We start from the raw sequence: 13,277 nt of genomic DNA, 5'->3' as shown, positions 1-13,277 counted from the left end.
AGTACTTTGGAGAGGTCCCTAACAGCAGACTTTCCCATAGCAATACACCTTTTCATTTCCTAGCTACTGGTGGCAAGAGTGTTGACTGTGGAGCCAAACAAACTAAAGCTGTGAACAATCTCAATCTCTTCACCATCCATCCTGATGGATGGATGCAATACATCTCCTGTATTAATGTATGTAACGTAATGATGTATGTAATACATCTCCTAATCTCCTGACTGCTGATACCAAGAAGAGGCACTGTGAGTAACATTACACCAATTATTTGTTTTAAATGCCAAGATGCAAAGATGAGCCCTTCAAATATTTTTAAGACAGAAGAGGAATCTGTTAAAGGACTATTATTTAAATATGTATTATTAAAAAATACATTTGTTGTTGTTGTTGTTATGTGCCATAACAACCCTATGTATAATAGCCCTAAACCCTACACTATCCCTTGCCAATCTCATTGTCTCCAACACCCCTATCTCCATTAACCCAGTGACGAAATCAATCCATCTCATCGAGGGTCTACATATTTAAAATTTTAATATTACTTAAAATTTACTTATATGCAATCATGGCTCTGATTTGAAGAATTGTTCTTTTTAGGTGCCATCAAATCAATTACTATGAGTCCCAATGACCCTATGGACAACAGCTTTGATCTTTATTCTGCACCATCTTCATGATCTTTGATAGGCTAAAATTCATTGTAACAATCCCTGTGCCAACTCACCTTGTTGAGGGAATTCCTGTCTTTCTCTTCTTCATCTTTCTCAGAGAGATGTCTTTTTCCAAGGACTGCTTCATCCTGACAATATGGCCAAAGTATGTGAGATGAAGTTTCACCATCTAAGGAGCTCTCTGGTTTCACGTCCTACAAAACAGACTAGTTTGTTCTTTTGGCAGTCCACTGCATATTCAGTACAAACAACACAATTGAAAGGTGGTGATTCTTCTTAATCTTTGAAGAATTAAGGTATTAAAAACCATAAATTGTTCCACCATCTCTAATTAAAGATTTTAGTTGGACTATCTGAGAATACACATTTGTGAAATATTTCTGACAAAAAAGCTAAATGCATAAATCTAAGAATATAGAGACTGGAATGAACCCAGTTGTTAGAAACAATGTTAAGTCAGAAAAATGAGTCCCACACTATTTCCCAGTAGGCAAACAGTAATAAACAAACAAATTGAAGAACTTAATTAGGACTACTCATGAGTAACTGATAGCTAAAATTATAGACTTACTCTTTTGTTTATCTGCTATATAGTGTAACATAATCTACTTAGCCTCTACTTTAAAGGTTGATTTATTTTTATTATAAAAGATTATATGACCGTTAAAGAAAAATTAAAAGATAAATAAATGGCAGAGTTTAGAGAGTGGACGGAGGGGGTTAAGGAATTAGGAAATATCCAATAGGGACCTGAAAAAAAAAAAAGGAGTAATAGTGAGCATAGGTCAATGGTGCTTAATTTTATAAACACAATGTATAGGAATGATTGTATGAAACACTGTGAATAAAGTGTGAAATACAATGTACGAGATCATATGAAACATAACATGAAAAAGGAATGTGTGAAGCACAATGTACAGAAGTGAAACACAATGCTTACAAATTATGTACGCAAACCAATGCAAAATTTTTAAAAATTTAGAAAAAATATGACACATGGTTTTAATACTTTAAGACAATTAGGATTGGTCTATATCCTTTCTGTTTTATTTCATTATATTTATTTATACATGTAAAATCTGATCTAAGTACACATTCAATTTTGCTTTCTGCTTTATCTCTTTTCATGGCTTTTTTTAAGCAAAAAAATTAATAAGCTATTCTCCTTTTCTGATGCTAAAAGTGAAATAGGTTCATTTTAAAAACAAAACCAAACATGTTAAAAAGTATAAAAAAATATTTAAACCACTATTAATTCTGTTGCAATGAAGACAACTACATTCCATCCATTCATTCAAATAGATTTTTTTAAAAGCTATTAAATTCTAGGATCAGGTTGGGGGTTTTTTGTGCTAAGAAAAGAGTAATGAACAGAACAAAACTATCTTTACTTTTGCAGACCTGACACTCTAGCCTAGAGAAACAGAAAATAAACAAATAAGTAACTGAAATATAGAATATTCAGATAGTTAAAAAATGCTATGGATGGAAGACAGAAGAGAAAGGAGGTGGGTTTTAAAGAATGATGGGTTTTGGTTTTAAATAGCATAGTTAGGGAAAGATTTACAGAGACAAGGCATCTTCATCAACATAGGAAAGAAATTAAGTAAGATGTTCAAATATATGGCAGAAGAGCAAGTGCTGAAGTAGTTGTATACATAATGAATTCTAGAAATAGCAAGAGATGGGAGCAGAGAGAACTAGAGTGCTGTATAAAAGCCAGATTTAACAGGTAGGGGAGTGAAGATTCTGTATCCCTTCCCTGAGTGAAAGAAATATCCACTGGAGAGTGTTAATAAATTAAGTGAAAAATTACAAGGAGGAAGTGAGATAAATGCCGATAAAGGTGGGGATAGTTAATAATGTCATAAACAAAATGTATCTGAATGATTGAGTGGGAGACCAATTTGCTCTGCAAACTTTCACTCAAATTGCAATAAAAATGTAAAAAATCATTATGGCTTATGACTTGAATACAGGCAGTTTGAGTCCAATAGCTGCTCCTAGGAAGATGGACAATGTCCTCCAATATGATTTACTGACTCTTAAAATTCATTACAGTGTCAGCTATGGATTGGTTCTGACTGGACAGTACACAATAACAACAACAACATTGACTCGCTAGCATCTGTAAGTTGGAATAAGCTTGACAACAAGTAACAAATTGTGATTTGGGGTTTTTATTATGATTTATAGAAAACCTACAAAGTAAATTGGTTTCACACTCAACCATGCATGCACATTTTGGTTTAAGATATTTAATTACAATATCCACAATATCACTACACTCTTCTCACTATCCTCCTCTGACAGGTACTTTATAGAGGATTATATATGACCAGATAGCCAGTTGGGATTCTTTTAAATAATCTGTGTGACAAACAATGGTGGTGAACTAGTAATAAAGATAGTAACTTCTGTTGAAGTTACAGATAGCATGGTTTGCTGATGGAGTACGGGTGAAAGTGAAGGGTGATTCTACTTTTAATCTGAGTAATTAGTAAAATGCAGTTGTGATTGATAGTCCTGGGGAAGACTAACAGAGGAAAGGTTTGTGGGGGGGAAAGCAGGTGTTTGTTTCTAAATATGTTAAGTTAAATAGATATATGAATCTACAATTATAGGAGTGAACAAGGTTTGAGGTAAACCTTATTAGTTGTCAGTTCATTTATTGTATCCAAATTTATGTGGCCATAACTTCAGTTATGCAGTTGAGGCAGGGTCAGTAAAAGTTGGGAGGAAGAGTGGCTCTGAGACAGAAATAAAGAGAATTGTAAGAATGATTAACAGTCAAATAAAAATGTCAAGGTCATTGCGGTGGAGTTGGAACTAACTCATGGGTGACCCAGCAGCTGGCCTACCATTGGGTTGACTATTCAACTCCTTATCCTCTAGATCACCAGAGCTCCTTAGTATCTAGTTATTGTTGCTGTTGTTAGATGCCCTCAAATAGACTAAGACTCATAGAAACCCTACAAACAACAAATCTGAGTCTTGCTCTATCCTGTAGCACTTTCTCGACCTGTCATGCTCAAACCTGCTATGTTAGACATTGTGTCTGTCAATCCATCTATTTGAGGTTTTTTCACTCTTTTGCAGTCAAATAAGACATTTTACAATCACAGGCTATCTTAAAACAGAAAAATCTTGAGACTTTGATATTTTCAAAATTTTGGCATACATGTGAAACAATAATCTTAATTTTGGCATACATGTGAAACAATAATCTTAACTTGTCTTGATAATATAGTAGCAAAAGCCAAATTACAGCATGCAAATATCTAGAAGTACCCATAGAATATACTAGAGAATGTGAATAAAACATTAATCATTCATTTTAGAAGATTTAAAAATGTAATGTATTATTATATACTATGCTCACTGATGTTAGATGATTGTACATGATGAATTGAGGAACTATGGTATATTCACACAATAGGATATTATGCAGCACTCATCTATGCTCATATACAAGAGAAAAAAGTTGACACAACAGAATGTGGAAATTATCAAACATCATTAATAGCATTCAAAGCTCAAGTTCATTTCTGTTGAGAAGAAACACATAGTAAATCCTCCATGGAGTGTTCAGAGACTATGATTTGCACAAGAGATTGCCTATCTTTCTCCTAAGGAGCCACTGGTGGATTCAAACCATCAAGGAAGCCCTAACTTTGAGTTAGCAGGGCAAGTCCCTATGGACTAGACCACCATAAGTAAGATTTTGATGAAGAGGAAACAAAGCCTAGGTAATCTTCTTCTATAAAAATTACAGTGTAGGAAAATATAGGGCTGTTCTACTCTGACATAAACAACAAATATAGCTAGCTAGCTAGATAGATAGATGATAGACAGATAATAGATAGATATGAATATAAAGGTCTATATTTATATCTGTGTATTTATGCATTCACATTTCCCTATATATCTATATATTTGTATTAAAAATATTTATTGATGGGAGATTCAATATGCTTGAAAAAGTACAGTGCTACAGTGAAGAATCTTCAGAAAGCTGAAAAAGTCTTTTCACACTTATGGATTCCCTAGAAACATATCACCATATCCATGCTTAGCCCTAAAAAGACCACTGATCGATCAGACACATGGCTCCAGCTATAACCTTTGTACTATGGCCATGAATGTTCCAACACTCCTTCCCCTGGAAGATCCTGGTACCAGGCTCACAGTCCTTTCCTCATCCACAAGTTTGCTGATAATATCCTGCGGAGCCATGGGAGAGCAATATTGGTTGCACAGTGAGATCTGCGGGCTTGAGAAGACTGCCCTTCTTCTTTTGTTGTGTTTTTCTGCAATTATTTCATTTGAGAGAGGCCCTCCAGGGTTTCTGCATTTGTCTTCTGAGGAGAGAGCCCAGACTGAAAAAAATCTGGAGGCTACTTTAAAACTCGGCATGTGGCACTGTGATCATGCCTCTCCATTTGCTTTTGCTGAAGCTATGTACCTTTGATTAAACCTGGCACCACACGTTAGAAGCCACTGATACACATCAAAGTAGTTCATTCTCCTAGATCAAAATAGACTGAAGGTTTGGACCCAGACCAACACTGTTTGAACACTGTGAACAGTTCACAGCAGGAGGCAATTGCTTTTGGACAAGAATCAGGAAATAACCAAATGTATTTCCTCTATTTCTCCCTTCATTAGCAGTGTGGTAAATACCATCATCCCATCAAAACAGGACAGTTTATAGTATTCTTATCCAAAACATTGTTTAATGGCTAATAATTAAGGTAGATCACATAAACAACCTATTACTAAGTTTCTAATAATGATAAGCATTACTTAAGTTGATGCCTCAGACAAACCCATTGAGCCTTCTTTGTATTTTGTACACAATTGTAAATGGAGTCCAAATATTTCTAAAGAATGCGGATTTTCCCCCTCCCTTAATTTAGTGATTTGAATAATAATTAGAAGCAAACACATAAAACATAAACAAAAAATAAAATGAAGTGGTGGTATTGTTTTTTTAATGTGTCATAAGACTCATAGCGACATTAGCTCTGAACCTTGCTCTATCTTGAGCCTACCTCTGTGTCCCTAAACACATCTGCCTTCATTGCCCCAATCACTCTGCCAAACCATCTCATCTAGCGTCTTCCTCTCCTGCACTGATTGACTATCTTTTCAAGAATGATGTCCTTTAAAGATTGGACCCTCCAGCAACATGCCCAAAGCATGTGAGAGTTTAAAAATCCTTGCCTCCAAGGAGCAGTCTGGTTTTATACATATTATTTTACTTGTGTGAGGATGGTTTTGTTTTTTATTTTCCCAAAAACATTTTGAGAGAATAAAAGAGTTGTATTTTTATGTAATATGGTACATTTTGGGAATGTCTTTGGAGAAACTAGTCCTTGAGAAAGGACATCATGTTTGGAAAAGTGAAGGATCAGCCAGAAAAGAGGAAAACTTGTAATGAGCTGGACTACCACGGTGACTATTACAATGAGATCAAATATATCAGAGATGGTGAGGATGGCACAAGATAGGCTCACACCTATTGTTCCTAGGATCACTGTGGGTTGTGGTAAACTCAATGGCACCTAATAGCAGTTATCTTCAAGAATGACTTAACATTAATTGAATTAACCTATTAATATTTATTTAGTAAATGTTTACTTAAATTCTTTTCAAGTGCCTATTTTTATATCATGTCTAAGGTAAAATGTATTGTGTTATGTTATGTTAGGTTGTGATATGATGTGATGTTATACTCTGTTGAGTCAGAACCAAATCATAGCTGACCGTGAGTGAGTTTTCAGAGGCAGTAAGTCCCCTTAGAGTAAATGCCCATTTTTCTTCTGCAGAGCAGCTGGTGGATTCGAACTAAATGACTTTGGGTTTGTAGGGCAACTCCATACCACTGAGCTACCTAAGTATCCTTTAAAGCAATTGGTTCTATTAAATATATCATACTTCATCTATTTAAAGATAAAGTGAGTGTTTCTGTCATATGGATGGTCAAGCACAATTATCATAGCAAAATAGCTAATAATCAGTAAGCCTGCTTGTAGTATTTGAAACCATGAGATTTTCTAAGTGCTGTGAGATAAATGAGCTATGTGTTTTTCACAATGATTCTCTAACAGAGTCACTGTTATTGATCATTTTCCACAAAGTCATTGAGACTAAGAAGTAAATGAACTGCCTGTGGTTAAATTAACTATTTGACTCTGGAGTAACAAACTTTTTCTGTCAAGAGCCAGGTAGTAAATATTTTAGGCTTTGCAGTTCATCTAGTCTGATACAACTATTCAAATTGGCCACTACAGTTTGAAAGCAGTGGGAGATGATATATAAATGAATGAATATGGCTATATACTGTTGTTAAGTGCCATTGAGTTGGCTTGTGACACCCTCTGTACAACAGCTCTGAACCTTGTGCTATTCTATTCCAATTTAATCATCTCTGACACACTCATCCTGTTACTCAAAGAGTCAATCCATCTCATTGAGGGTCTTCCTCACCTGCACTGTCCTTCCATCCTCCCAAGCATGATGCCATTCTCCGAGGACTGGTCCCTCCTTACAACATGCCCAAAGTATGTCAGACAGAGCTTCAGAATCCTTGCCTCCAAGAAGCCTGATTTCATCTTCTTCAGGACAAACCTATTCTCCTAGCAGTCAATGTAATTACATATAGCAGTCCATATAGTAACTACTCTTCTCCAGCCCCACAGCTCAAAGGCATCAATTCTCCTATCATCTTTAGTTATCAGCTTTCTGATGCATAGCAAGTAATTGCAAAGACCATGGCCTGGATCTAGACTTTAGACTGACATCGTTGCTCTTCAGTACTCTGAAGAGGTCTCTGACAACAGATTTCCCCCATGCATTTGTCTTTTGGTTTCTTGACTGCTAGTATCAAGAGCGTTGATTGTGGAACCAAACAAGCTGAAGTCGTCAACAGTCTCAATAGCTTCTCTATCATGGAGCTGCTTTATGGTCCCCTAGTGGGAATCTTTGTTTTCTTGAGGTTGAGCTTCAATCCATATTGAAGACTGTAATTCCTGACCTTCTGAAGCAAATGTTTCATGTCCTCCTCAGTTTCATCAAGCAAGGTTGTGTCATCTACATATTGCAGGTTGTTCGTAAGACTTCCTCCAGTCCTGATGCCACTTCCCTCCTCATAAAGTCCAGCCTCCAGGATGATCTGTTCTGCATATAGATTGAACAGATATGGAGTTAGGATGCATCTCTGTTGAACACCCTTCCTGATTTTGTTGTTTGTTTCTTTTAAAAATAAAACATTATTTCAATTGTAATTTTAATGAATGTTTATTTTATTTACAATAACAAAGCAACACAACTTGGGAAGCAACCCAAGTGCTCATCAACAAATGAATGGATAGAGAATCTATTGCATATTCATACAATAGAATACTTTGAAGCACTGTAAAACACTGAAATCGTTACACATTACACAACATGGGGGACCCTGGATCATACCATGCTGAGTTATATCTCAGTCACCTCTCCTGATTTTGAAGCATGCAGTGTTTCCTTGCTCTGTTCTGATGATTAACTTCTGGGCCAAGTATAGGTTTGCATAAGCACAATCAAGTGTTCTGAGATGATCTTTCTTCTGAGAGTTAGCCACAGCTTGTTGTGACCCACAGAGTCAAATACTTTTGCATAGTCAAGAAAATAAAGATAAACGTTCCTCTGGTTTTCTCTGCTTTCAGCTAAGATCCATCTAACTACAATTAATACTGTAATATTCCTAGTACCACAGTCTCTTCTAAACCCAGCCTGCACATCTGGCAATTCTCAATTCAGGAGGTGTTCTAATCATTTTTTAGATAATTTTCAGCAGAATTTTGCTTGTTTGTAATATTAGTGATATTGTTCGATAATTTCCACACTCTGTCACCTTTTTTTTGGAATGGCAACAAATATGAATCTCTTCCAGTCAGTTGACTTGGTGATTGTCCTTCAAATTTCTTGACACAACTTGGTTAGCATAGAACAGCATCTTTTTTGCTGAAATATTTCAACTGTTGTGTTATCAATTCCTGGGGTCTTGTTTTTTGTCAGTTTCTTCAGAGCGGCTTGAACTTCCTTCTTTATCATGCTTGTGGTAATTCCCTGTTTCATGAAATTCTTCTGTGTCAGACAATTTGTTTTGGTACAGTGATCCTGTATACTCCTTCTACCTGCTTTTAATGCTTCCTGTACCATTTAATATTCTACCCAAAGCATCCTTAATTATTGCAACTCAAGACTTGACTTCGTTCTTCAGTTCTTTCAGCTTAAGAAATGCTGAGCGAGTTCAGCCCTTTTGATTTTCTGGTACCAGCTCTTTGCACATTTCATTATAATACTTTATCTTTCTGTGCTGCCCCTTGAAATCTTCTGTTCCGCTCCTTAACTTCTTGATTTCTTGACTTTGTATTGACTTTTCGACATTCCAGTGCAATATTAAGAGTCTCTTCTGACATCCATCTTGGTTTTGTCTTACTCCTCTGTATTTGTAATCACCTTTTGCATTCTTCCTGGATGATATTCTTGCTATCCTATTACAGCTCAGCTGGTCTTAATTCATCAGTGTCCAAGGCCTTACACATGTTCCTGAAAAGATTTTTAATTTCAGGTGAGGTAGACTCAAGGTCAAATTTTAGCTTCTATGGATTTGATTTAACCTCCTTTAGCTTTAGTTTGAACTTATATATAAATAGTTGATGGTCTGGTCCATAATCAGCACCTGGCCTAGTTTTCACAGCTGATAGTGAGTTTCTCCAGTGATTCTTTCCACAAATATAATTAATCTGATTCCTGTGCACATCATCAGGTGAAACCCATGTGTATAGTCTTGTGTTTATGTTCTTATAAAATATATTTGCAATGAATAAATCATTGATTGTGCAGAATTCTATCATTCTATCTCCAGACTCATTTCTGTCACACAGTCCACGTTTTCCTGAGTACTCATCCTTCTTCCCTGTTCCCAACCTTCACATTCCTGTTACGCATTATTATGCATCTTGGTTGCATGTTTGTTTGTAGAAATCTATTCCCTCCTCTTTGCTTCGGTTGATGATGCATATATTTGAACAATAGTAGTATTCACTAGACTTTCTTGTATGCAGATGGATATTATCCTGACACTAGTCAAACTTCATTTATGGATATTGAAATGTGAATGTCTGATAATTTTCACATGTCACAAGATATTGTTCTTCTTTAGATTACCCCCCAACTTTTTAAAAATGGAAGAATCCATTCCCAATATATAGGCAAAATTAATATGAGTGACAGGCTAGACTTAGCTCATAGGTCATATTTGCCAAACCCTGATCTAAGTGATAAGAGGTCTAGTGGCTTAGTAGGCTAACTGTTGGGCTGCTAACTCAAAGGTCGGTGGTTTAAATCCACCAACCAACTAGTAGGAGAAAGCTGAAGCAATCTAGTCTTGATGAGATTTATAGCCTAAAAACCCTATGGAGATGCTCCATGAGTGAGAATCTACTCAGTAGAAGTGGGTTTACAGGATTCAAACCTGTATCTCTGCAACCCACAGTCTGTGCTCTTTTCCAGTATGTCTGGTAGATTTGTTTCATAATTGAGGAGAGACTACACTCAGAGACTTAAAATTTGGCGCATTTTACTGCTACTTCTGAAGTGAAGTGTAAGACTCAAATAGATTAAGTTTGGGGGGGGCAGAGGGAGAGAGAGAGGGAGAGGGAGAGAGACTGTGAGAGGGACAGGGACAAGGAGAGCGAGGTAGAGAGAGAGAACGCAATCACCAGCAACACAGCAATTACCAAAGAGAAAGCCAATAGCAAGTCATGGAGTGTTTCATTGTCAGCTAGAGAGTATGGCTAAAAGTAAATTTAATACTCATTACAAAATGAACATGGCTCTAACGCCACTTCAGAGACTGGTAAATTGTAGTTAGCTTGCAACAATGCAGGAAGCAGTGCCACTGCCTTGATCCTGATAGCTACTTATAAACAAAACTTTTGGAAAGCAAGAAGCTTGGGGAAAGGCCCATTCTGTAGAAGTCAGATGTCCCCTGCAACTCTCAGACTTGGTGTTCAATCCACGTACAGAGCAGTAGGCATGGTTCTGAATGGAAGAGAGTGTAAAGGTTATCCTCTGCAACTACTGACTCGAGAACATCACAAAGTAGAACCCGTCACCTGCCTACTAAAACAGTGATTAAAAATATACCCCTATCAAGGTACATTTCATCACTTTTTATTTTTGTTTCCCTCCTCCATCCTGCTATTTATAACAAGCCCTCTGAAGTGTGAAGCTGGAAAATCACCTCCTAAAAATTCGCTTCCCTCAGTGATTTTTGTCTTGGATAGAGTTGTTCGTAAGAGGTTAGCAATTGCGTTGTGCAGTGAAATAAAGCTGTCAGTGTGATTTAAAAAATACATATTGCAGAAAATCAGAGAACACATTTTCAAAACTTTGTCATTTTCTTTTTTGTGGAAGGCAAAAACTGTCACAGAGAGTTGAAGAGAATAAGAGAAAAAAAGCTTTGTTAATTGTGAGGCATTTACAACCTCAAAATTACATCAAAGTGTCACAGAGTTAGTTGGCCTCCAAGAGTTTTTTAGCCATAAAATAACAGAAACCAATAGCTGAAGTGATAGATGACTTTTGAGATGCACTGATACAATAGAATAATCAATTTGTGAATGAAGGGTTGAGATATAAACACATACTGGTACATCCATGTTGTTATTGTTGTGTACTGTTGAGAACTAACTTATAATTGATTTTCCACTGAGTTTTCAGAGGAAGTCAGTAGCCCAGGAGATTACCCATCTCTCTTTTGTATACTTGTTACTGTTGTTTTATACCATCAAGTCACTAGCAACCTTACATACAGCAGCTCTGAACCCTTCCCTCTCCTGAGCCAGTCTTACTAAATCCAATACACCAAACCCCAATGCCCTAGTTTTCTTATCTATCTCCTCCAGGGTCTTCTCCTTTGCTGTCCCTCCACCCTTCCAAGCATAGCGTCCTTCTCCAAGGACTGTTCTCTCCTGGCCACATACTCAAAATATGTGAGACAGAGCTTCAAAATCCTAGCTTCCAAGGTGAAACTTGGACCTATTCATTTTCTTGGCAGTCGATGATATGTTCAAGGTTCTTCTCCAGAACAACTCAAAGGCATCAATTCTTCTACTGTCATCTTTAGTCATTATCCAGCTCTCTAAAGCAGAACAAGTAATTGAGAAGACCATGGCCTAGATCAGGTGCACCTTAGTCTCTAGACTGATATAGTTGCTTTTCAGCAATCTGGAGAGGTGCCTGATAGCAGATATTCCCAATATGATTATTCTTTTGATTTCCTGACTGCTGGTGCCAAGAGTATTGATTGTGGAGCTGAGCAAGCTGTAATTGTTAACAACTTCAATATCTTTTTCATCTATCATGATCCTGTCAATAAGGCCCAGTGGTGAGAATCTTTGTCTTCTTGATGTGTTGAGATTCAATCCATATTGAAGACTATAAGACTACAGTCGACCTTCTGCAGCAAGTGATTCAGGTCTTTTTCAGTTTCAGCAAGTAAGGTTGTGCCATCTGCAAATAGTAAGTTGTTGATGCATCTTCCTCCAATCTTGATACCACACTCCTCCTCATAAAGCCCAGCCTCCCGAATGATCTATTCTGCATACAGATTGAAAATCTATGGAGACAGCATACGAGAGAAACATCCTCAACAAGATGGGTTGACACAATGACTATAACAATGGGATCAAACATATTAAAGAGAGTGAGGATAATGCAAGATAGGGCAAGGTTCAGAGTCATTGTTTATAGAGTCACTAGGAGTTGTAGTCAATAGCAAATAACAATTATAGTTTGAAACTCTGGTGACATAGTCCGGAGAGAATTTGCAACCAACTCAGAGACCACATCACTCTACAGGTTTGAGGATACCAGCTGCAGGGAGAAAGAGAAGCAGTCTCCTCCAGCTCAATTTACAGCCTCTGAAATCCCATTGGACAGCTATAAATCAGTTCCAACTTGATGGCAATAGTTAGAGTTTGTTTAGTGTTTGTGTTTCATTTTGTTTTTAATTATAGCTTGGAACATCTTAAGAGGCACTTCTGTCACACAGGGTCACTATGAGGCAGAAATCAAGTTGTTAGCATCTAACAAAAATCCAGATAGCAATAGTTGAAAAATCTCCAAAGATTGTTAATCATAATGGAAATAAGAACACTGAGTCCACTCAGGAGCATCTTGGAAGAAAGAGCTAATAATCTACTTCTGAAAAAAATCAGCTATAGCCCAGAACATTTAATTGTGCTAATGCGAAACCTGTACTTGGATCAAGAGGCAGTAGTCAGAACAGAGCAGAGTAACGCTGCATGGTTAAAAATTGGGAAGGATGTGCGCCAGGGATGCATCCTGTCTCCATACCTTTTCAACATGTATGCAGAGCAGATTATCCGAGAGGCTGGGCTCTATGAGGAGAATTGTGGCATCAGGATTGGTGGAAGATTTATTAACAATCTGCGTTATGCAGATGACACAACCCTGCTTGCTGAAACTGAGGAGGACCTTATGCACTTGCTGCGAAAGGTCAGGGACTGCAGCCTTCAGTGTGGACTGAGG

The sequence above is a fragment of the Elephantulus edwardii genome, unplaced genomic scaffold, assembly GCF_000299155.1.
Source record: "Elephantulus edwardii isolate Elephantulus edwardi_28Jun2011 unplaced genomic scaffold, EleEdw1.0 scaffold00070, whole genome shotgun sequence".
NCBI lineage: Eukaryota > Metazoa > Chordata > Mammalia > Macroscelidea > Macroscelididae > Elephantulus > Elephantulus edwardii.
This window is presented reverse-complemented; position numbering follows the sequence as displayed.